A 24,775-nucleotide genomic window follows, 5' to 3' on the forward strand; every position below is an offset into this window, starting at 1 on the left:
TCGTCGATGCATTTTCTAATGAAGCCCTTTACTGATGTGGTCAACTCCTCAATGTTATCGGATGAATCAAGGAACATATTCCAGTCTGTGCTAGCGAAGCAGTACTGTAGCTTAGCATCTGCTAAGCGCGTCACTGGTACTTCCTGTTTTAGTTTTTTCTTGTAAGCAGGAATCAGGAGAATAGAGTTATGGTCAGATTTGTCAAATGGAGGACTAGGGAGAGTTTTGTATGTTTGTGTGTGTGGAGTAAAGGTAATCTAGAGTTGTATCCCTTCTAGTTGCCCTGGTGACATGCTAGTAGAAATGAGGTAAGACGTATTTCAGTTTCCCTGCATTAAAATCACCGGCCACTAGGAGCTCCGCCTCTGGATGTACATTTTCTTTTTTGCTAATGGCCTTATACACCTCGTTGAGTGCGGTCTTAGTACGAAAAATATATAAAACTATCTTGGTAAATAGTTAGGTCTGCAGCTTATCATGAGGTATTCTAACTCAGGCAAGCAAAACCTTGAGACTTCCTAAACATCAGAGATTGCGCACCAGAAATACCAACTAGATGTATATTATCCATGTCTTTGTTCAGCCACGACTCTGAGTGATATAGGATTTTGCAGTTCTTCATGTCCCGTTGATAGGATAGTCTCGAACGGAGCGCATCCAGTTTGTTCTCCAGTGATTGTACTTTCACCAATAGAAAGGACGATAGAGGCGGTTTCTTAACTCGACAACGTAGTCTCGTCAAGGAGCCCACTCATTTGCCTCTCTTAAGCCGTCTCTTTCTCTTTCAAATCCCGAGGATTAGGACCTGGTTCAGAATGAGCAGTACGTCCATAGCTGCCGACTTTTTGAAGTAGAAATCTTCACCCAAATCAAGGTTAATGATAAATGTTATACTGTCCAGAAGCTGTTTTCTGTCATAGGAAATGGCGGCGGAAACATTGTAAAAAAATGTAAATGTAAATGTAAAAAAAAAGATCAGCGTAAAAGAAAACATAAAATAGCATAATTGGTCAGCAGCCCGTAAGACATATCCACTTATCCACTGCAGCACCATCTTCTATCTTCCAAGCAAGGGTTATTCTTATGGTTAGGTTTAGGGTTTTGGTTAGGCTCACTGTTGAACAGGGATGTGGACATGAATCTAGGGTTATTGCTATGGCTGGGGTTAGGGTTGACCTGAGATGCACCATATCTGGCCTAGGGCAGTGTCTCCCAGCTGTGGCCCCTGTCATTGCCTCACTACTCACCCTCCTTCCAATAGCCTGCAGGTAGACTGATAAACGACTGTGAGGACAGAGTCTGGTGTGGGCACCTTGTGGCTGCCTGTGTGTGTTCAGGGACCTTGGTGGGCCCTCAGCGATCATTACAAAAGGCCTAAGGGAACTTTAGGATGTCCCCAAATGATCTCCCTTCTCCCCTCTGTGCCCTCCGCTCATCTCTTTATATGCTAATGACTGTGTTTATGAAGCTGTCTAATGTGTAATTTGTAACAGCTTGGCCAATCAATAGTAGGTTATTTGGTTGCCATGGTGTTTCTCAGCAGGAAGTCTCTGGTATTAGGGTGGTTCTAGAGGAGATGGGTTCTAGAGGTGGCAGGTGGATGGAGAGATGGCAGAGGCAGGGTCATTTGGGTTTGTGTCTGTCATGTGTTCTTCTCTTTCCTTCCTCCTATACCATGTGGAGCTACCGGCTGTGCCTCACCAAGCAAAAGTTGTAACCGCCTCAGAGAGGTCACTGCACGCACGTTCACCTTACTCATTTGGAGACAGCCTTCATTTCTAGCAAAGAAAAGTGAGTAAGTAAATAAGTCAATTGTTTTGCCCCACGGTTAGCCAAGATGGTTTCCCATACAAACAAAAATTACATTTCAGTATATTTACCGTTACGTAAATACATTTGCATCATTGCTAAAATGCATGTAATGCCTTAAATGTATTTCAGACATGCATGTAGGTGCCTAGTTAAATAGAGGTTAAATAAGAAAATGAAAAACATTATGTACAGTGACTTTTTCCACATTTTGTTACATTACAGCCCTATTCTAAAATGGATTAAATGAACAATAAAAAAACGCAGCAATCTACACACAATACCCCGCACAAGTGAAAACAGATTTTTGGAAATGTTAGCAGATTTATTACAAAACCCCCCCAGAAATAACTTATTTACATAAGCATTCAGACCCTTTGCTATGAGACTCGAAATTGAGCTCAGGTACATCCTGTTTCCATTGATCGTCCTTGAGATGTTTCTACAACTTGATTGGAGTCCATCCTCTGGTAAACTCAATTGAATAGACATGATTTGGAAAGGCACACAACTGTCTATTAAAGGTCCCACAGTTGACAGTGCATGTCACAGCAAAAACCAAGCCATGAGGTCGAAGGAATTGTGCGTGAGTTCCGAGACAGGATTGTGTCGAGGCACAGATCTGGGGAAGGGTACCCCAAAGACATTTCAGCATTGAAGATCCCGAAGAACACAGTGGCCTCCATCAATCTTAAATGGAAGAAGTGTGGAACCTCCAAGACTCTTCCTAGACCTGGCCAAACTGAGCAAATTGGGGAAATAGCCTTGGTCAGGGAGATGACCAAGAACCCGATGGTCACTCTGACAGAGCTCTAGAGTTCCCCTGTGGAGATGGGAGAACCTTCCAGAAGGACAACCATCTCTGTGGGTCTGAATACTTCCCGAAGGCACTGTACATTTGCATCTTTGATCAAATGCATGTAATGCCTGACAATATATGAAATGCATGGCTATGATATCTAGTCTACAGGGTGGCCAAAGTGGTTCCGAATTCAACTTCTTAAATTACTCTTTACGTATTGATCAATGGAGATAAAACATGTTGGGCCACCAACCAAATCTTTGGTTGGTGATATAATTTAAATTGTGATAGTGAGTAAAAAAAAAGTATAATAATAATGTTATAATGTATGCTATTCATCTGTAGCTATATACAGCAACCCAATTGCTGTGTAACATGTTACAACATGACAACAGTTTACGAATACAGAATACTGTATAAATCTGTACTGTAGTTGTGTGCCTTCGTTTCAAAATTCTCCAGTACACATTCATTTCGGTATAAAGTGTTGAATGTAAAAAAAGAAGAAAAACAACAATCCATGCAAATGCAAATAACACATCCTTCCATAAGACAACTGAGTTAAATAACTAAGACACATTTGAATGAGAATGTGAGAAAAGCAGAATAAAAGAGGGGAATCCTCTTTCCGCCTTTGCTCATGAGAGGCCACAAGTACCCTAATCCCTACCGACCTCTTGAGAGCTAAACCAACTGAACTCACTACTCTTTTTCCACCAAGGCCCGACAATGACGTTACACCTCTTTTCACAGGCCCATCAAATCAGTCATTAACCCTGTAATTACTTGTTGTAAAAACACATTGTCTTTAAGAAAGGGATAAAGGGAAGTGGGAGCAGCAGGGTTGGGGGAAGAGAGAACGGTGGGAGTGGGGAAGGGTGGGTGGGAGCATTCATCTCAATAGAAAGTTTCAGGGTGTAGTGAATTACCTTCATTTGGCCAGAAAGGATATAGGAATTCTCCTTCCGTCTTTCCCCAGGCCTACACTTCCACCGCAAACCTGGGCCTCAATTACATGTATAACGGAGAGAGAGGAGGGGGTGGGGGGAAATTGGGCTGAGAGGGGGGAACAATTGGTCCGGTCCCTATTAACAGATGAAAGGGCTATTCTCTATTTCATCCTCTGGTCCTTGTGGTGTTTTTGAAGCCCTATAGGCCCTGGTCAAAAGTAATGCACTACATAGGGAATAGGGTGCCATTTGGGATACAGAGGGGTGGAAAATGAGGGTGGAAGAGAGACAGTGGGTCTAAGTCCTAGAGGGCCCTTTGGTCTGATAAATTACAAGTAAAGGGGAGGTAATGGGAGATTGATTTTGGTCTAACAGACTTATTCTATAGCTAATATTATTCACCTGCCATTTTTTCTCTTTCGGATTTTCCCTGCGTACTCGATAGGAGGACAAGTATTTTCACATGCTATAATTCAAACATTGTGGAGAACATTGGCTATTTGAGAGTCTCTCTGTCTCTCACAAGGATACAGGGTTCACAATATACTTTTGTTCCAGAGAAACTACTGAAATGTTGGAACCCCCGTTACAACAAAACAATACATTGATGGTCAAATCCAAAATCTCCTTAACCCTAGGGACAAGGCACAGATGTTCCTAAAAATAAGCGAGGTGCTCTGTATACTGTAATGCGTTTGATAGATTTTGTATTCAGAATGTTTGTCGTCTTTACCCCAAACCACAGAATGTAACAGCCGTCTAGGGACCCCACTTAGAATGCTGTGGTGTTCCAGTGGTTCTACAGCCTCATCAATCAATCCTCCTTGCCATGGCTTGCTGTGACGAGTCAGTCCAAACACTGGAAAGTTGGCACCATCATAAAACTATCATAAAAAGCCGCAAACAATTTGCACTTATGAGAAATGAAAGGGAGCAGTAGTTAAATGTTAAACGTCATGGGAATGAAGTGCTCTGTGGGTGATAGATGTAGGAATGAAAGAAAATGAAATGAGCATCATTAAACGAAAATAAAAGCTACACAGGCAGGTACATGCCATACAAAGGAGGCACTTCTTTCTGGCTCGTTCCATAGTGTGTGTGAGTTATTACTCCAGACTGAGTCAAATAAGGTCCTAAACATGTAGGCTTGTTTGAGAGGACCATGACGCATAGACCGAGGGGTCCTCAATTACTCAGTCTCACCTCACCTCGGCCTAAACCTCCCCCCTACCTGGCGCAAACCCAACCACCCCATGCCACTCATGATTTGTAGATGTCAAATTAAGAGCCAATTAGACGCAATGGGCCTTGCAGTGTAACATTTATTACCATCAGGATTTGATTAAGCACCAACAAAATTTTTACTCTGATTGTTCTGTCAGAGGGTATAGCCTAGCTCTGATGGTTGTTCACAGTTTCTACACACAACAGAAACCTTTAGTAATCAGCCAGTGTGACCAACATAAAAAATACTATATTATACTATGGTCTAAATACTGTAGTATTAATATATTTATATACTGTATTATTCACTGTAGTTTCTTTGCAGACTGTAGCATACTGTAGTATTTACAGTTAATTAACTATAGTATAAATACTGTAGTAAGGAAATGTGTAGTACATACTGTAGTAATTAATGTTGTGTTTTTGTGGATTGTAGTATACTGTTGTATAAACTGTAGTGTTTCTGCAGACTGTAATATACAGTACTGTAGTTTTTGCCGTATTGTTTTTGCTGGTGTTACTGTAGCATTTACTATAGTGTTTTTGTTTCACTATCTTTGACATAGAAGGAGGCTTTCTCCTTGAGGAAACCTACTGGAGAAATACTAAAAGAGTACATTTTCCATAACCTGTAGATAGATGTAATTATATAGTATTTACTATAGTTAAAAAAGTGCAGTATTTACTATAGTATTCTATAGTTAGTAATACACATGATGGAGGGATACTACAGTGTGAAGTATAGTATTCTATAGTAAACTGTAGTATTTTTACAGGTGGAGAAGTTTATTTTACAGACACTCTCATCCAGAGCAAGGGTACGTTGACAGATTTTTCACCTAGTCGGCTCAGGGATTCAAACCAGCAACCTTTTGGTTACTGGCCCAATGCTCTTAACCGCTAGGCTACCTGCCACCTACTTTATTGCCTTTTTTAGTTTTGCACAAACTGTTGTGTAGAAATTGTGTAATACGTACTAAAAGTGTGGAAAATGGAGATAAATTATTTGGAGCTTGTGCGTTCCAGCTCGCACAAGCCAAGGCTTGTGCAAGGCTGCCTACTTAAAAGGTGAGTAGTGGCTGATCCTCTGTCAATGTTCAGCTATGTATGGTGTCGCTCATACACATGCACACACACACATGCACACACACATGCACACACACACACGCACACAAATGCTATTTTCCTTAAAATCCGCCCAGATGAGTATTGTTGTAACCATTACAGCTGTTCTTTAAGTGTACTGTGCCCCTGTCTGGCCGGAAATGACAAAAACAAGAAAATTATCTTAATATAAGGCGTTTTACTTTTACTCCAGTATGATAATTGAGTACTTTTAAACTAGATGCTTTGTCTTTTAATCAAGTAGTATTTTACTGGGTATTTTCACTTTTACTTGAGTCATTTTCTATCAAAGTATCTTTACTATTACTAAAGTATGAAAATTAAGTAATTTTTTCACAATTGATTAAATACCAACATTTCTAAACAGTAGTGTGCTGTGCAGTGTGCTTCACGCCTGTACATAATGTTTGCATTATAGTACAGCACATAAGAGCAAATCCAATGGGTTCTAGTTCTACACCTCAGCTGAATCTGGAAAATGAATGGTGTGGCTGTTGAACAAGTTGAGGAGACTAAATTACTTGGCGTTACCTTAGATTGTAAACTGTCATGGTCAAAACATATAGATTAAATGGTTGTAAAGATGGGGAGAGGTCTGGCCGTAATAAAGAGATGCTCTGCTTTTGTGACACCACACTCCAAGTTCTGCAGGCTCTAGTTTTGTCTAATCTTGATTATTGTCCAGTCGTGTGGTCCAGCGCTGCAAGGAAAGACCTAGTTAAGCTGCTGCTGGCCCAGAACAGAGCGGCACGTTTTGCTCTTCATTGTAATCAGAGGGCTGATAAACAACGCCTCTCCCCTATTTGACCTAGATAGTTTGTGTGTATGCATTGATATGTAGGCTACATGTGCCTTTTCAAAAAATTTATGTAGTTCTGTCCTTGAGCTGTTCTTGTCTATTGATGTTCTGTATTATGTCATTCTGTATTATGTTTCATGTTTTGTGTGGACCCCAGGAAGAGTAGCTGCTGCTTTTGCAACAGCTAATGGGCATGCTAATAAAATACCAAATACCAATTTGTAAAGATTAGTGTTAACTGCAGGCTTAACCTTAGTGGAAGGAAGTTTCTAACAAACTTCACCAACGGAGTGGAGCCGAGAGCAGGCTTTGTGGAATCTAGCTCAGACTACATCGATTTGCCCATAGTCAATACTTAAAAAAGAATAATAATTATGAAATGCCCACCTTGTACCTATGTTTGTCCTCCGTCGTTGCGTGGCTTTCTTTGTTTGCTGAAGTCCATCTTTTTTTAATAAACGTTAATCAAATATCACAGCTGACTGTTTTCTTGTTGAGATTCAATTGTACCTGCGCATTTGCACTGAGTTGCCATCTTAGAGCAACAGCAATGAGCAAACAGCCATTGTTTGTGTTTGATTAAGGTTTATAGAAAAGTATGGATTTCAGCAAACAAAGAAAGACACACAACTACGGAGGACAAACACACAGTAAGTACAAGGTGGGTGTTTCACAGCTTTACACTCTGCCTTGACCCACCTGGACAAAACCAACACCTATGTGAGAATGCTGTTCATAGACTTTAGCTCAGCATTCAACGTTCCCTCGAGGCTGGCCACCAAACTTCATGACCTAGGGATAAGCCCCTCTCTCTGTAACTGGACTTTGGACTTTCTAACCAACAGACCCCAGTCTGTCAGGTTACACAACTTCACCTCCTCAACCCTGAACACCGGTGTGCCACAGGGCTGCGTGCTGAGCCCCCTCCTGTACTCCCTCTTCACCTACGACTGCGTTCCTGTACACGGTTCCAACACCATCGTCAAGTTCGCAGACGACACCATGGTGGTAGGGCTGATCAGTGACAATGACAAGTCAGCCTACAGGGAGGAGGTCAAGCACCTGGCTGCAAGGTGCGCTGACAACAACCTGGCCCTCAATGCAAAGAAAACCAAGGAGGTCATTGTGGATTACAGGAAGTCTAAAAGCTGCAGCCATGCCCCTGTCTCAATGATGGCACTGAGGTGGAGCATATGCCCAGTTTCAAATTCCTGGGTGCCTACATCTCCGATGAACTCTCCTGGACCATCAACAACTCAACCCTGGTCAAAAAGGTGCAGTAGCGCCTGTACTTTTTGAGGAGGCTGAAGAAGGCCCACCTGTCTCCCAAGATCCTGGTGAACTTTTACCGCTGCACGGTCGAGAGCATTCTGACTAACTGTGCCACAGTGTGGTTTGGCAGATGCTCCGTGGCCGACCGGAAGGCCCTGCAACAGGTGGTGAAAATCGCCCAGCACATCACTGGTGCCCAGATCCCTGCCATCGTAGACCTCCAGCGCAAGCGGTGTCTGCGTAGGGCACGCAGCATCATCAAGGACCCTTCACATCCATGCCACAAACTGTTTGCCCTCCTTCCATCAGGCAGGCGGTACAGGTCTCTACGTTCCCGCACTAGCAGGCTCAAGAACAGTTTCTTTCCAGCTACTGAAACCCTGCTGAACTCTGTGTCACAGCACTAGCCATATCCACCCGCCCACCGCTTAGAACTGCCTCTCAGGGACCTTGTTGCACTACTCTCTTTGCGCTATACACGGTACTACTGGACTCTAACATTGCTTTGCAAAGTCTGATTAACCTGTTGAGGACAGAGGGCGCTGTTTTCACTTTGGGGGAAAATCGTGCCCAATTTAAACGGCCTCGTACTCAATTCTTGCTCGTACAATATGCATATTATTATTACTATTGGATAGAAAACACTCTCTAGTTTCTAAAACCGTTTGAATTATATCTGTGAGTAAAACAGAACTCCTTTTGCAGCAAACTTCCTGACAGGAAGTGGAAAATCTGAAATCGATGCACTGTTCTAGGGCCTGCCTATTAATGTCCTTGATATTTATTAGAATACATGCACTTCATACGTCTTCCACTAGATGTCGACAAGCAGTGAGAGAAGAAATGGAGTGTGTAACTTGATCTGGGGTCGAATAATAGCTCTCGGCATGACGTGTCACCAGTTTCCTGTTTTCTGGAGAGCGCGTGAAGGGACCTGGATTTGCCTTCTGATAAGCTGTCGTTATGGACGACTAATATCTCCGGCTTTGATTTTATTTGATACATGTGACAATATCATCGTAAAGTATGTTTTTTCAATATAGTTTTATTAGATTATTGAAATTTATTCGGGACGTTAGGAGTGTTGCGTTGTGTGCCTTTGTTCAGGAAGGAGAGCTTAGCGCCACTTTGCTAGCTTTCCGTGCTAATTGACTGGAGAAGAGGACATTCTAAATCCAAACAACGATTGTTCCCGACAAAGGACCCCTTGTACAACATTCTGATGAAAGATCATCAAAAGTAGGACCCATTTTATGATGCTATTTCATATATCTGTCGAACATGTGAAATAGTCGTTTGCGCCCAGAGTTTGGGCACTCTCTCGCTATACCTAAGCTGGATGTCGTAATGAAGTTATTTTTAGAATTCTAACACGGCGATTGCATTAAGAACTAGTGTATCTATCATTTCCTATACAACATGTATTTTCTAGTAACGTTTATGAATAGTTATTTGGTCAGAATAGTTGGAGTGTCATAAAAATATCCGCACATTCTGGGAAAAAGATGCTACGTTAGCACAATGTATAACCACTGATTTCAGCTCTAAATATGCACATTTTCGAACAAAACATAAGTGTATGTATAACCTGATGTTATAGGACTGTCATCTGATGAAGGTTTATGAAGGTTAGTGAAAATTAATATATTTTGCTGGTTTATTCCCTATCGCTAACGTGCCTATTGCTATCGCTAACGTGCCTTGATGAATGAATGCGGTAGTGTGGTAGGCTATTGTAGTAAGCTAATATAATGCTATATTGTGTTTTCGCTGTAAAACACTTAAAAAATCTGAAATATTGGCTGGATTCACAAGATGTTTGTCTTTCATTTGCTGTACACCATCGATTTTTCAGAAATGTTTTATGATGAGTATTTAGATATTTGACGTTGGTGTCTGTAATTACTCTGGCTGCTTCGGTTCTATTTCTGACGGTAGCTGTGATGGTAGCTGCAATGTAAAACTGATTTATACCTCAAATATGCACATTTTTCGAACAAAACATAGATTTATTGTATAACATGTTATAAGACTGTCATCTGATGAAGTTGTTTCTTGGTTAGTTTGGTTGGTTCTTGGTTAGTTAGGTTGGCTTTGTGCATGCTACCTGTGCTGTGAAAAATGTCTGTCCTTTTTTGTATTTGGTGGTGAGCTAACATAAATATATGTGGTGTTTTCGCTGTAAAACATTTTAAAAATCGGACATGTTGACTGGATTCACAAGATGTGTATCTTTCATTTGCTGTATTGGACTTGTTAATGTGTGAAAGTTAAATATTTCTAAAAAATATCTTTTGAATTTTGCGCTCTGCCTTTTCAGTGGAATGTGGGAGGAGTTCCGCTAGCGGAACGCCAGAGCCAGACAGGTTAACCTCTCTTCGGTAGGGGGCAGTATTTTGAATTTTGATGAATGAGGTCCCCAATGTAAACGGCCTGTTACTCAGGCACAGAAGCTAGGATATACATATGCATGGTAGTATTGGATAGAAATCACTCTAAAGTTTCCAAAACTGTTCAAATAATGTCTGTGAGTATAACAGACGTGATATCGCAGGCGAAAACCTGAGGAAAATCCATCAAAGAAAGTGGGATATTTTTGTTGTGGGTACTTTTCAATTGAATGCCTATACAGTATGTAATGGGATAGGACCCAGATTGCAGTTCCTATGGCTTCCACTAGATGTCAACAGTCTTTAGACATTGTTTCAAGCTTGTTTTCTGAAAAATTATGAAGAATGAGACCTTTCTTTCAGTGGACTGTAGAAAGAAGCAGAGCTGGTTTGCGCTCATGACCGATTGTGCGCCCTTCGTTATTTTTCCTTTCTATTGAAAACGCTATTGTCCGGTTGAAATATTATCGATTATTTAGACAATAGACAACCTGAGAATTAATTATAAACATTGTTTGACATGTTTCGACGAACTTTACCGGTACTATTAGGATGTATTCGTCTGCATGTCGTGACTGCCTTTGAGCCAGTGGATTACTGAACAAAACGCGCCAACAAAACTGAGTTTTTGGGACATAGAGGGACTTTATCGAACAAAACAAACATTTATTGTGTAGCTGGGACTCTTGTGAATGCAACCATATGAAGATCATCAAAGGTAAGTGATTAATTTTATCGCTATTTCTGACTTTTGTAATTCCTTTACTTAGTTGTAAAATGTTTGTATGCTTTTGTAAGCGGGGCGCTGTCCTCAGATAATCGCATGGTATGCTTTCGCCATAAAGCCTTTTTGAAATCTGACACAGCGGCTGGATTAACAAGAAGGTCATCTTTAAGCCGATGTATAACACTTGTATTTTTATGAATGTTTAATTTGACTATTTCTGTATTTTGAATTTGGTGCTCTGCAATTTCACCGGATGTTGGCCAGGTGGGATGCTAGCGGGACACCTGTCGACAACTTCCGGTGAAATTGGAGGGCGCAAAATTCAAATAAATAATCATAAAAATTATGGATATTAAACATCTAGGTACATACAATTATCTTATATCGGTTAAGAGCTTAAATTCTTGTTAATTGAACTGCATTGTCCGATTTACAATAGGCTTTAAAGCGAAAGCATACCATGCGATTGTTTGAGGACGGCGCCCCACATCAACATATTTTTCAACCAGCACAGGCTTCATAAAATCACAAATAGCGATTAAATAATCACTTACTTTTTGAAAATCTTCCTCTGTTTGCAATCCAGTTGCTTTTTCTTTTGATTTTCTCCTACCATATCAATTGTGTTATAGTCTCATGCATTCTTTTAACATTTCAACAAACTTCAATGTGTTTTCTATCCAATGCTACCAATTATATGCATATCCTGGCTTCTGTGCCTGAGTAACAGGCAGTTTACTTTGGACACGTCAGTCAGACAGGAAGTAGAAAAAATAGGGGCCTAGACATTATTCAGTGGTACATGTACATGTCTACCTCGGTAACCTCATTACTGCTATCCCTGCATTTCAGTTGCATGCCTCCTTGCACTTTCAATTTGCATTCATCTCACATTAAGACTTGCCATTTGTACTTGCCATTTGCCTTCATTGCACATTTATACATCCCACTTAATAACATACATTGTACTTAAAACCTGTTGAGGATAGAGGGCGCTATTTTCACTTTGGGGAAAAATCGTGCCCAATTTAAACGGCCTCGTACTCTATTCTTGCTCGTACAATATGCATATTATTATTACTATTGGATAGAAAACACTCTCAAGTTTCTAAAACCGTTTGAATTATATCTGTGAGTAAAACAGAACTCATTTTGCAGCAAACTTCCTGTCAGAAAGTGAAAAATCTGAAATCGAGGCTCTGTTCCAGGGCCTCCCTATCAATTTGCTTGAAATTTATGACTATACATGCACTTCATACGCCTTCCACTAGATGTCAATAGGCAGTGAGAGAAGAAATGGAGTGTATAGCTATATCTATGGTCAAAAGAGAGGTCTTGGAATGACAGGACCCCAATTTCCTTTGTTCAGGAAGACGCGGGAAGGACATCAGCTTTGGCTTCTGAAAAGCTTTCCTTATAGACGGCTAATATCTCCGGCTTTGATTTTATTTGATAAATGTGATAATATCATCGTAAAGTATGTTTTTTCAATATAGTTTTATCAGATTATTGAATTTTTTTCGGGAGTTTTGGCGTGTTCCGTTCTCTGCGTTTGGTGACGATGGACAGCTTCGCGCCACTTGGCAAGTTTTGGTTGCTAATTCGAGAGGGAAAAAGGACATTCTAAAACCAAACAACGATTGTTCTGGACAAAGGACCCCTTGTGCAAGATTCTGATGGAAGCTCAACAAAAGTAGGACCCATTTATGATGTTATTTCATATTTCTGTCGAAAATGTTTACTATTAGTTTCCGCCCAGATTTTGGGCGCTCTCTCGCTATAACGTAAGCTGCATGTCGTACTAAAGTTATTTTTAGAATTCTAACACGGCGGTTGCATTAAGAACTAGTGTATCTATCATTTGCTGTACAACAAGTATTTTTTAGTAACGTTTATGATTAGTTATTTGGTCAGAATAGGTGAGTGTCAGAAATATATCCGGAGATTCTGGAAAATAGTTGCTACATTTTCACAATGTATAACCACGGATTTCAGCTCTAAATATGCACATTTTCGAACAAACCATATATGTATTGTGTAATATGATGTTATAGGACTGTCATCTGATGAAGTAATATAATGCTATATTGTGTTTTCGCTGTAAAACACTTAAAAAATCTGAAATATTGGCTGGATTCACAAGATGTTTGTCTTTCATTTGCTGTACACCATGTATTTTTCATAAATGTTTTATGATGAGTATTTAGGTATTTCACGTTGGTCTCTATAATTACTCTGGCTGCTTCGGTGCTATTTCTGATGGTTGCTGTGATGGTAGCTGCAATGTAAAACTATGATTTATACCTCAAATATGCACATTTTTCGAACAAAACATAGATTTATTGTATAACATGTTATAAGACTGTCATCTGATGAAGTTGTTTCTTGGTTAGTTTGGTTGGTTCTTGGTTAGTTTGGTTGGTTTTGTGCAAGCTACCTGTGCTGTGAAAGAAATGTCTGTGCTTTTTTGTATTTGGTGGTGAGCTAACATAAATATACGTGGTGTTTTCGCTGTAAAACATTTTAAAAATCGGACATGTTGACTGGATTCACAAGATGTTTATCTTTCATTTGCTGTATTGGACTTGTTAATGTGTGAAAGTTAAATATTTCTCAAAAATATTTTTTGAATTTCGCGCTCTGCCTTTTCAGTGGAATGTGGGAGGAGTTCCGCTAGCGGAACCCCGGGGCTAGACAGGTTAATTGTTTTACTTATACATTTTTGCACTCTTTTATTTGCACTTCTGGTCAGATGCTAACTGCATTTTGTTGTGCTGTACTTGTTCAATGACAATAAAGTTGAATCTAATCTAATCTATAAATTATTATTGACCTTGGACAAATCGATGTAGTCAGAGCTAGATTCCACAAAGCCTGGTCTCGACTCCACGCCGTTGGTGAAGTTTATCAAACACACCCTTCACCATGGAGTGGAATTTAGCCCGCTAGCTTAACCCCTACCTGGTCATTAGACATGGACAAACCAGTTGGAGATCACATGGGCTGCAAATAAAAAAAATGATATCCTGTGTACCATGTGTCTGTTGAAATGGTTTTCATTGTGTCCTAAAAAGTTTCAGAATTTGTTTTTAAAAGAGAGAGGAGTGGAGAGGAAGGGAAGATAAAGAGAGAGGAATGGAGAGGAAGGGAAATAGAGAGAGGTGGAGAGGAAGGGAAGATAAAGAGAGAGGAGTGGAAAGGAAGGTAAATCGAGAGTTGTGGAGTGGAAGGGAAGATACAGAGAGGAGTGGAGAGGAAGGGGAATAAAGAGAGGAATGGAAATGAAGGGAAGTAGAGAGGGGTGGAGAGGAAAGGAAGTAGAGAGGTGTGGAGAGTAAGGGGAGAGAAAGAGAGAGGAATGGAGAGGAAGGGAAGGATGAGAAACAGAGAGGAGAGGAAATGAGAAATAAAAAGAGATGTAGAATGATTCAGTGCATCTCCATATCAGAGCACTAGACTTGTTTGCGTCATCAGAGAGCCATCATACATTTAAAACCAGATACTTTTAGACTTTTACTCAATAAGTATTGTATTGGGTGACTTTCACTTTTACTTGAGTCATTTTCTATCAAGGTATCTTTACTTTTATTCAAGTATGACGTTTAAGTACTTTTTCCACCGCTGGTTGAATATCACAATAACAATAAGCAGTGCTGTGGTACAAGCCTGTACATGATGTTTGCATTATAGTACAGCACATAAGAGCAAATGCAATGGGTACAGATTAGTGTTAACTGCAACCCCTACCTGGTCTACATTAGACATGGAGAACCCAGCCTGAACATAGACCATTTATACACTGTGTACCATGTGTCTGTTGAAATGGTTTTTATTGTGTCCTTCAAAGTTGCATAAAAAACTAAGAAAGAGAGAGGGGGAGAGGGAGTGAAGACAAAAATAGACGGGTGGAGAGGACGGGAAGGGAAAGAGAGAGGAGTGGAGAGGAAGAGAGGTTAAAGAGAGAGGGGTGGAGAGGAAGAGATGATAAAGAGAGAGGGGTGGAGAGGAAGAGAGGATAAAGAGAGAGGGGTGGAGAGGAAGAGAGGATAAAGAGAGAGGGGTGGAGAGGAAGAGAGGATAAAGAGAGAGGGGTGGAGAGGAAGAGGTTAAAGAGAGAGGGGTGGAAAGGAAGAGAGGATAAAGAGAGAGGGGTGGAGAGGAAGAGAGGTTAAAGAGAGAGGGGTGGAGAGGAAGAGAGGATAAAGAGAGAGGGGTGGAGAGGAAGAGAGGTTAAAGAGAGAGGGGTGGAGAGGAAGAGAGGATAAAGAGAGAGGGGTGGAGAGGAAGAGAGGTTAAAGAGAGAGGGGTGGAAAGGAAGAGAGGATAAAGAGAGAGGGGTGGAGAGGAAGAGAGGATAACGAGAGAGGGGTGGAGAGGAAGAGATGATAAAGAGAGAGGGGTGGAGAGGAAAAGATGATAAAGAGAGAGGGGTGGAGAGGAAGAGATGATAAAGAGAGAGGGGTGGAGAGGAAGAGATGATAAAGAGAGAGGGGTGGAGAGGAAGAGATGATAAAGAGAGAGGACTGGAGAGGAAGAGAGGATAAAGAGAGACAGTTGGAGAGGAAGGAAAGGGAAAGAGAGGAGGCTTAACCTTTACCTGGTCTACATTAGACATGGAGAAACCAGCTGGAGATAACATGGCCTGAAAATAGACCAATTATACATTATGTACCATGTGACTGTTGAAATGGTTTTCATTGTGTCCTAAAAAAAACTAAGAAAGAGAGAGGAGTGGAGAGAAAGGGAAGGGAAAGAGAGAAGGTTGGTGAGGAAGGGTAGAGAAAGAGAGAGGAATGGAGATGAAGGGAAGATTAAAAGAGAGGGGTGGAGAGGAAAGGAAAGGGAAAGAGGGGATTGGAGAGGAAGGGAAGGGAAGAGAAAGAGGGGGGTGGTGAGGAAGTGAAGTTAAAGAGAGAAGAGTGGAAAGGAAGGAAAGATCAAAAGAGAGGGGTGGAGAAGAAAGGAACGGGAAAGAGAGAGAAGTGGAGTGGAGTGGAAGGGAAGAGAAAGAGAGGGGTGGAGAGGAAAGGAAGTTAAAGAGAGAGGAGTGGAGTGGAAGGGAAGATAAAAAGAGAGGGATGGTGTGGAAGGGAAGATAAAAAGAGAAGAATGGTGTGGAAGGGAAGATAAAAAGAGAGGAATGGTGTGGAAGGGAAGATAAAAAGAGAGGAATGGAGTGGAAGGGAAGATAAAAAGAGAGGAATGGTGTGGAAGGGAAGATAAAAAGAAAGGAATGGTGTGGAAGGGAAGATAAAAAGAGAGGAATGGAGTGGAAGGGAAAATAAAAAGAGAGGAATGGTGTGGAAGGGAAAATAAAAAGAGAGGAATGGTGTGGAAGGGAAAATAAAAAGAGAGGAATGGAGTGGAAGGGAAAATAAAAAGAGAGGAATGGTGTGGAAGGGAAAATAAAAAGAGAGGAATGGTGTGGAAGGGAAAATAAAAAGAGAGGAATGGTGTGGAAGGGAAGATAAAAAGAGAGGAATGGTGTGGAAGGGAAGATAAAAAGAGCGGAATGGAGTAGAAGGGAAGATAAAAAGAGAGGAATGGAGTGGAAGGGAAAATAAAAAGAGAGGAATGGTGTGGAAGGGAAGATACAAAGAGAGGAATAGAGTGGAAGGGAAGATAAAAAGAGAGGAATGGTGTGGAAGGGAAGATAAAAAGAGAGGAATGGTGTGGAAGGGAAGATACAAAGAGAGGAATGGAGTGGAAGGGAAGATAAAAAGAGAGGAATGGTGTGGAAGGGAAGATAAAAAGAGAGGAATAGAGTAGAAGGGAAGTTAAAAGGAGAGGAATGGAAGATAAAAAGAGAGGAATGGAGTGGAAGGGAAGATAAAAAGAGAGGAATAGAGTAGAAGGGAAGTTAAAAGGAGAGGAATGGAGTAGAAGGGAAGATAAAAGGAGAGGAATGGTGTGGAAGGGAAAATAAAAGGAGAGGAGTGGAGGGGAGGGGAAGATAAAAGGAGAGGAGTGGAAGGGAAGATAAAAGGAGAGGAGTGGAAGGGAAAATAAAAGGAGAGGAGTGGAGGGGAAGATAAAAGGAGAGGAGTGGAAGGGAAGATAAAAGGAGAGGAGTGGAAGGGAAAATAAAAGGAGAGGAGTGGAAGGGAAGATAAAAGGAATGGAGTACAAGGGAAGATAAAAGGAGAGGAGTGGAAGGGAAGATAAAAAGAGAGGAATGGAGTAGAAGGGAAGATAAAAGGAGAGGAGTGGAAGGGAAGATAAAAGGAGAGGAGTGGAAGGGAAGATAAAAGGAGAGGAGTGGAAGGGACCCCACTAACAAATCAAGATCAGCCCTTCCCTCACCGATCCACAATCTCATTCTAGGGCTGCTCCCCATTAACCCATTGTATGTAGTATAAACTACATGGAATTGTTTTAAGAAGGTCATACAAGGATCATTAAGACCCCTTGGCCTCACTGCTATTAGCCCATCCAAACGCACTGATTAACAGATTCACTACATGGAACAACACATTTTCCCCAAAATAAAATCTAAAGGAAGCTTGTTCCTTACTTAATGCAAATGTACATTACATAGGCTGGTCATCTAGGTTTGTACCTGTACACTTTCTATCACCACGATGAAAAACAATGCACAATAAAGTAATTATGTACATTGAGACATGAAGTGGTTTATGTTGCTGCATTGATGATGTGGCTCAGCTGGTAGCGCATGGCGCTTGTAAAGCTGGGCTATGGGTTCGATTCCCACTGGGGACCAGTATGAAAAAGTATAAAAATGGATGCACTCACTACTGTAAGTAGTAAAAGGAAAATGAATGAATAGACCATTTCAGTTTTCACAAAGAAATAAATTGCATTTGCTAAGTATTTCAAGAAACTGGAAAACGTATATCAAGCAAGTATTTTTATATCCCACAAGTATTATCAGATTAACTGTTTTGTGCAGATAATTATTAGGCTCAAGTTACAAGTGCTGGTAAACACTCAAATACATGTATTTTTTTTATCACAAAAGTAGTGCACTGGGCCTTTACTGGTCCTGTATTAGCGGACCCCTGGCAAAACAATTGCAGCACTCCCACCCCCAAACTACTTCCTGCGGCTATATGTTTTTCCATGGTAGAAGTGGTCAGAAAGTGCTCAAAGATTACCAATTTTGCATACCCCATCCTACCATGAAACATCCATGCATACCCACGTGTGTGTATGTCTGTGGTGTGTGTACACACGTGTGTGTATGTCTGTGGTGTGTGTACAGACGTGTGTGTATGTCTGTGGTGTGTGTACAGACGTGGGTGTATGTCTGTGGTGTGTGTACACACGTGTGTGTATGTCTGTGGTGTGTGTACACACGTGTGTGTATGTCTGTGGTGTGTGTACAGACGTGTCTGTATGTCTGTGGTGTGTGTACACACGTGTGTGTATGTCTGTGGTGTGTGTACACACGTGTGTGTATGTATGTGGTGTGTGTACACACGTGTGTGTATGTCTGTGGTGTGTGTACACACGTGTGCTTGTGAAATAGGGAGAGAAAGAGGGATTCTACTGTTATTTTTGCACGACACCATCTCCATCATCAAGTTTGCTGACGACATTATGGTTGTAGCCCTGATAACCAAAAACGATGAGTCAGTCTATAGGGAGCAGGTAACTGAACTGGCATTGTGGTGCCAAGACAACAACCTCTCCTTCAACGTCAGCAAAACAAAGCAGTTGATTGTTGACTTCAGGAAGCAAAGGAGGGAAAATGCTCCGATCCACATCAACGGAACTGCAGTAGAGAGTCAGCAGTTTTAAGTTCCTCGGCGTCCACATCCCCGTGGACTTGGCATGGACCAACAACACCAACACTCTTGTCAAGAGGGCGCAACAGCGTCTCTACATCCTAAGGCAGCTGAAGAAATTCGGCATGCCACCCCGGTTCCTCTCCAAAACTACCACTGAACCATCCGTCGACAACTGCAAGGACCTCCAGGGTGGTGGTGAAGACGGCCTAGTAGATCACTGGGACCGTGCTCCCACCAATCCAGGACATCTACTCGAAACGGTACCTGAGGAAGGTCCAGAGTATCATCAAGGACCCCACACACCCCAGCCATGAGCTGTTTAATACTTTACCATGGGGCAGACAGTATTGGAACACGAGGTCTGATACCAACAGGTTCAGACACAGTTTCTATCTACAAGCCATCAGACTGCTGAAAACTTGAACTGGACTGACCACCTGCTCTGATTCTCTGCACCTTAGCAAACATGCACTCACTCATGCACACCCCCACACAGACATATACACACATGCTACATACACATCACAACTGCTGCTACCAGATTGCTAAACACTCCCCAAAACACGTGTAAATATTGGACTATAAATTGTGCCTTCCTGTATTATACTTATGCTAAAAGGTTTATTCTATTCTACTGAGTCATTTATCTGTTGTTCGTATTTTTATATTTTATTATTTCTTATTGTTGTTGCATTGTCCAGAAGGAACCTTCAAGCAAGCATTTCATTGGACGGTGTATACCATGTGTATCAGTGGCGTGCCGTGGGCCTGGGGCCTGGGCCTTCAGTGAGGTATTACACAGTCCCACCCGAATTAATCCACCTCATTATGATGCCATGGCTCTAGAAACTATACATTTAGACAGAAACGCAGTATAACCAGGCGTTGCGTCACCTTGAAATTGACAAATTGACATTTTTGGGTAAACAGTGTTTACCCAAAAACATGACACAATCAATGAGTCTTTTCAATATTTCCCTTCACCTTTTCATTGTGCAGCTCCGTTGCCCTGCGCGCGTGTTCTTTGAGCTGTAGATCCACTCCGGTGTCCCCAAAAGTTTTCAAAAGCACCATTGCTTGTTAGTGCCCAGCCGTACTTTGGTGTCTCGTTGCTGCCTTGGTTAGACAACTCAAGTTTGCAAAGCCAGTGTGGCTCCAAACACCAAATCGATCACTTGCAAATAATAGGCATTCCCAGCAGTACAGTTTGCAGTGCTTCTCGGAGCCAAGGAGCCATTGACAGCGCTCGTAGTTGAAACTTTGAAAGTGGCGAGCGAACGAAGCCCTTTCCCGCCTGTGACAGGCTTTGTGGCGTCGGGCGACCTCTCCTTACAATGTCTAACTTTTCTTGAAAAGTTCATCTTGAGAATGGCGTTATAATTATATCCTCGACCAAATCGATATCTTCTCCTCCTTCCGCCATTGTGGGTTGAAAAAACAGCTTAGTAGTACGCGAATTAATTCGTTTATCAAATTCAGTTTCCTAGATCTCCATAGGACCTGCCTCTCAATATTGGTAATCCAATCAAAAGACGTGCACGCACTACGCCTGCTAGCTGGCTCCTGTGTAACACTGGAGCCAGCCAGCAGGCGTACAATAGCCAACTCTAAAGCTGATTGGTTGACACTATATTTTCATTTCCATTCACTATAAGCGACAAGCGCCCGCACTGTTGATTCTGAAGGCCTGAGGGCAGATTTTAGACCCCTGGCAACACATGATGGCTGAATATGATTGGATAAAAGATCTAACAAAGACCAGCCCTCCAAATCTCAACCTGGGGCTGGAAGCAGTGCAACCAAGAGGAAAGCTATGAAATGAAGAGTATAACTCTTACTCTGGGGAATAATTTAATACATATTTGTGGGAAAATATATTTAAATTTTTTTTATATTCTGATGATGTTTAGGCCAGCAGAGAAGGCCTTGCAGGCCCTGACGGCCCACCACTGATGTGTATCCTGTATATACGACTAATAAAACTTAAAACATGAACATTTTAAAGTGAACTCTCCATTGACTTAAAATCAAAATCAAACCAAATGTTATTAGTCGCATGCTTCGTAAACAACAGGTGTAGACTAACAGTGAAATGCTTACTTACGGGCCCTTCCCAACAATGCAGAGAGAAAAATAAATAAATAATAATTACATGAGGAATAAATACACAATGAGTAACAATAACTTGGCTGTATACACGGGGTACCAGTACCGAGTCGATGTACTGGGGTACGAGGTCATTGAGCTAGATATGTACAAACAGTGCATTCGGAAAGTATTCAGCAGAGGTGGACCAAGTCATTGTTTTACAAGTCACAAGTAAGTCTCAAATCTTAGCACTCAAGTCCCAAGTCAAGTCTCAAGTCAAGACAGGCAAGTCCGAGTCAAGTCTCAAGTCAAGACCAACAAGTCGCAAGTCAAGTCTCAAGTCCTAAACTTTGAGTTTCGAGTCCTTAACAAGTCATGATGTGCTCTTCATCAAATGTAATACCAGTACATATTTTTAACAAGAGTAATAGTTAGCATATTAAATGTATGCAAATCATGAATGCTATGTATTTATTACTTTCCAAATAAACATTATATTTCCATGGAAATACATGGGTAGCTATGAGAAAGACATCAATATGACAACAAAAACAAAATATTGTAGTGCTCTCTCTCTCTCTCTCTAGATATACTCTAGACACCTAAAACAATCCTGCCATAAAGTTACAATCATTTATTAAAAGGTACGTCAAAACAACTGCTAATGAACTTCAAGTAGGCCTACAATTTGAACACTGGCCTGAATGTCTGAGAAAAAAATATAGATCCCAAAACCTGAACATGGAGACTGTGTGTGTGTGTGTGTGTGTGTGTGTGTGTGTGTGTGTGTGTGTGTGTGTGTGTGTGTGTGTGTGTGTGTGTGTGTGTGTGTGTGTGTGTGTGTGTGTGTGTGTGTGTGTGTGTGTGTGTGTGTGTGTGTGTGTGTGTGTAATGCATTAACAGTTTTATTTTGTCTCTTATCTCAGGCCCCTATGATGCATTGCATTTGCAAAAGACCAAATTCGATAAAAGTCTGTCAGTCATTTGTGCACGATGAGGCCGCAGTATGATGCCACCATGGCTGAAGACACGCTCCACTGGAGTACTGGAGGCAGGCACTGCCAAGACCCTGATGGCCACTCGGGACAGTGAAGGAAGAGCCTTCCTGTTCATTGCCCAGAACAAGAGGGCATTCTGCCTCTTACAGTATTCTGCAAACAGCCCTTCTTCTTGTCCAAGACTATGGTCCTCTCGCTCTTCCTCATCAACAAGAGGCACAGCTTGCTCAGTCCCTGCAGCATCTTGCAGAATCAGTTCTGGCAAAACATGTAAAAGCATAGCAGAACCAAAAAGGCTGGTATTAGAGTATTGGTGATGCACTGGGTTAAACTGAAAAAGTATTATTGTTGCAGTCAATTGGATTAAATTAGATAAAGTTACATTAAACTCAATAATATTTACCTTCCACTCTTTGTGCCACCTCCTCCTTGACCAGCACATGGTGCTCCACCCACATCAGAGGAAAAGACGGATCCAAGGCAGCTGCTTTGAGGTAGACTGGATCTGAAAAGGGGGCAGTGATTCCATATTGTGTCCTGGCCGTTTTCACATTGATGAAGATTCCAAGAAATCTTTTGTTCAGGGATGCCTGGAGACTTCTGACCAGGCCGCTCAGGAAATGGACTTGAGGCTTCCGCTGCTCCAGGTGGTGATTCAGGGACAGGACAGAGGGAACAACAGAACTGATTGTGACCATCTTCTCACCCTGCGCCTAATCTGTTGCTTCTCCAAATTGCTTCAGGATGTCCACCAACTCCTTCAACTTATTCCACTCCTGTACTGTGAACAACAACTCCTTGTGCCCAGCCTTTTCTAGAACATGACTGAGCTTTAGATGGTCACATTGGATAACCGCCTTCACTTGTCTCAGTGTTGAGTTCCATCTTGTGTTGACAGCAGCAGGGATGCCTCTTTCCCCAAATTCAGCCTCAAACACCTCTTTGAATGTTGTGCTTGTATGTAGCACTGAGCTGATTTTTGATAACTTTGAAAGAGAAGGAGTCATCACTTTGTTTCTTTCAAGCCGTCTCCCACCACCAGCTGGAGAGTGTGGGCAAAACACTGCAAGCTCTGTTTGTTGGTCTTCCAGGGTTAGGTCATTCCAGAGCTCTGGGTCATCAAGGTGATCTTCGTCATGTATTTCATCTTCTTGTTCAATGGGGAAGCACACCGTGAATGCTTTTCTCATGTTGGCAGCATTGTCACTAATGATATAGTCCAATTTATCTTTAATGATGTACTCATCACATTTGGCCTCAAATTCTCACAGATTCTTTCGGCTGTGTGTGGGCCTTTGAAGCGGTCACAGGCCAAGAAATTGGACATGAGCTGTATCCTCTCTCCATCTTTCTCCATACAGTGCACAGTGACACCAAGGAACCCCCTCATCTTTCGGTCAGACCAAATGTCCACTGTGACTGAAACATGGTCTGTGTTGCTCAACTGAGTTTCAGTTTTGAACGTCTCTCGTAGCGAGGTTCTCTACTTTTGATGTCAATGTTCTGTGACACACTGGGCTGTACTTCCTGTCAACCACTGACAGAAAGTGACCAAATCTCTTGTTTTCCACAATAGACAGAGGCAAGTTGCAATCGATAACCAGGTCGGACAGTAATGCATTGTTGATAGCTTTCTGCTGTGGATGATTCATGCTGTACTGCCCTACACGGGTCTCCATGAACTGTGAGATTGGAGACTGTTGTGGTTCACTTGTGACACTTTTGTTCATCTGGTATTGTTCAAATCTGTAAGAGGTAAGCATATTAAACAGAAAAAAAGGGGGGGGGGGAATAATTGAGTAGCGGCGTAGCACAGCACCGCGATGGGGCGCAATCGGGCGATGTAGGCTTGTACACAATTGCCCAACCTTAACGCACACACATACACACACCCTCTCTGTGTGTTGTTACAGTAGGCTAACATATGTCAATGGTTTTAGGAAGTAACAGTAACAGTAACATCAGGCAGGATTTAGGCTACCAACTGACTAGCCAGTTGTAGCTAAATTCTTGGTGCAATGATCATGTTCCCGCACTGACTGACTGTGTGGAGGCTCAAAGATTTAACGTTATGTTAGCCTACATGCTACACTAGCAAAGTTATATATAGCTGTCGGCTATATTAGCCACGACTTACCATTCTTTGTGCAGCTTCAAATGTCGAAAGTTGTTGCGCCTCCGTCTGTAATTTTCTTCTCGCATTTTTTGAAGTTGCAATCTGTTTATTGTTGACTACAGCTTAGTCTTTATATCCGAAAATAATAATTTTGGTATCATCTTTCCAAGGGCTCCGTCTGAATTCACCCGCCGACGTTCCTCTGCACTGCCACGCACAACTTTTTCTCCGCTGGTTCAATTTGATTGGCTGCTGTCCGATTCAAACTGGAATCCTTAAATGAAGAGTTGATGTGCTGCACACTTTTTTTAATAGCATCATTTTTTATATTTGGGCTTACGTCAAGTCAGTTCGAGATAAAAGGCTCAAGTCTAACTCGAATCCAAGTCATGTGAGTCGAGTCCACACCTCTGGTATCCCTTCATCAATCTACACACAATACCCCATAATGACAAAGCAAAACATTTTTTTTTTTTATGTTTGCAAATTTATACAAAATAAAAAATGGAAAAAAATCCCATTATATAATAATTCAGACCCTTTACTCAGTACTTTGTTGTAGCACCTTTTGCAGCGATTACAGCCTCAAGTATTCTTGGGTATGTTGCTACAAGCTTGTCACACCTGTATTTGGGGAGTTTCTCCCTTTCCTCTCTGCAGATCATTTCAAGCTCTGTCAGGTTGGATGGGGAGTGTTGCTGCACAGCTAATTTCAGGTATCTCC

The 24,775-nt window shown here is 41.7% G+C and overlaps 1 non-coding gene and 1 pseudogene across 1 annotated transcript; one reads left to right on the forward strand and one right to left on the reverse strand.

The window, feature by feature from the left end:
- Positions 1-8,388, forward strand: part of LOC120029409 — a 48,520-nt pseudogene extending 40,132 nt beyond the window's left edge.
- LOC120030118 lies at positions 5,354-5,406 on the reverse strand. The gene has a single exon (XR_005473627.1). It is a non-coding gene; the product is annotated as a U7 small nuclear RNA (small nuclear RNA).
- Positions 8,389-24,775: the final 16,387 nt, after the last annotated feature.

Source organism: Salvelinus namaycush, chromosome 35, assembly GCF_016432855.1.
Source record: "Salvelinus namaycush isolate Seneca chromosome 35, SaNama_1.0, whole genome shotgun sequence".
NCBI classification, from domain to species: domain Eukaryota; kingdom Metazoa; phylum Chordata; class Actinopteri; order Salmoniformes; family Salmonidae; genus Salvelinus; species Salvelinus namaycush.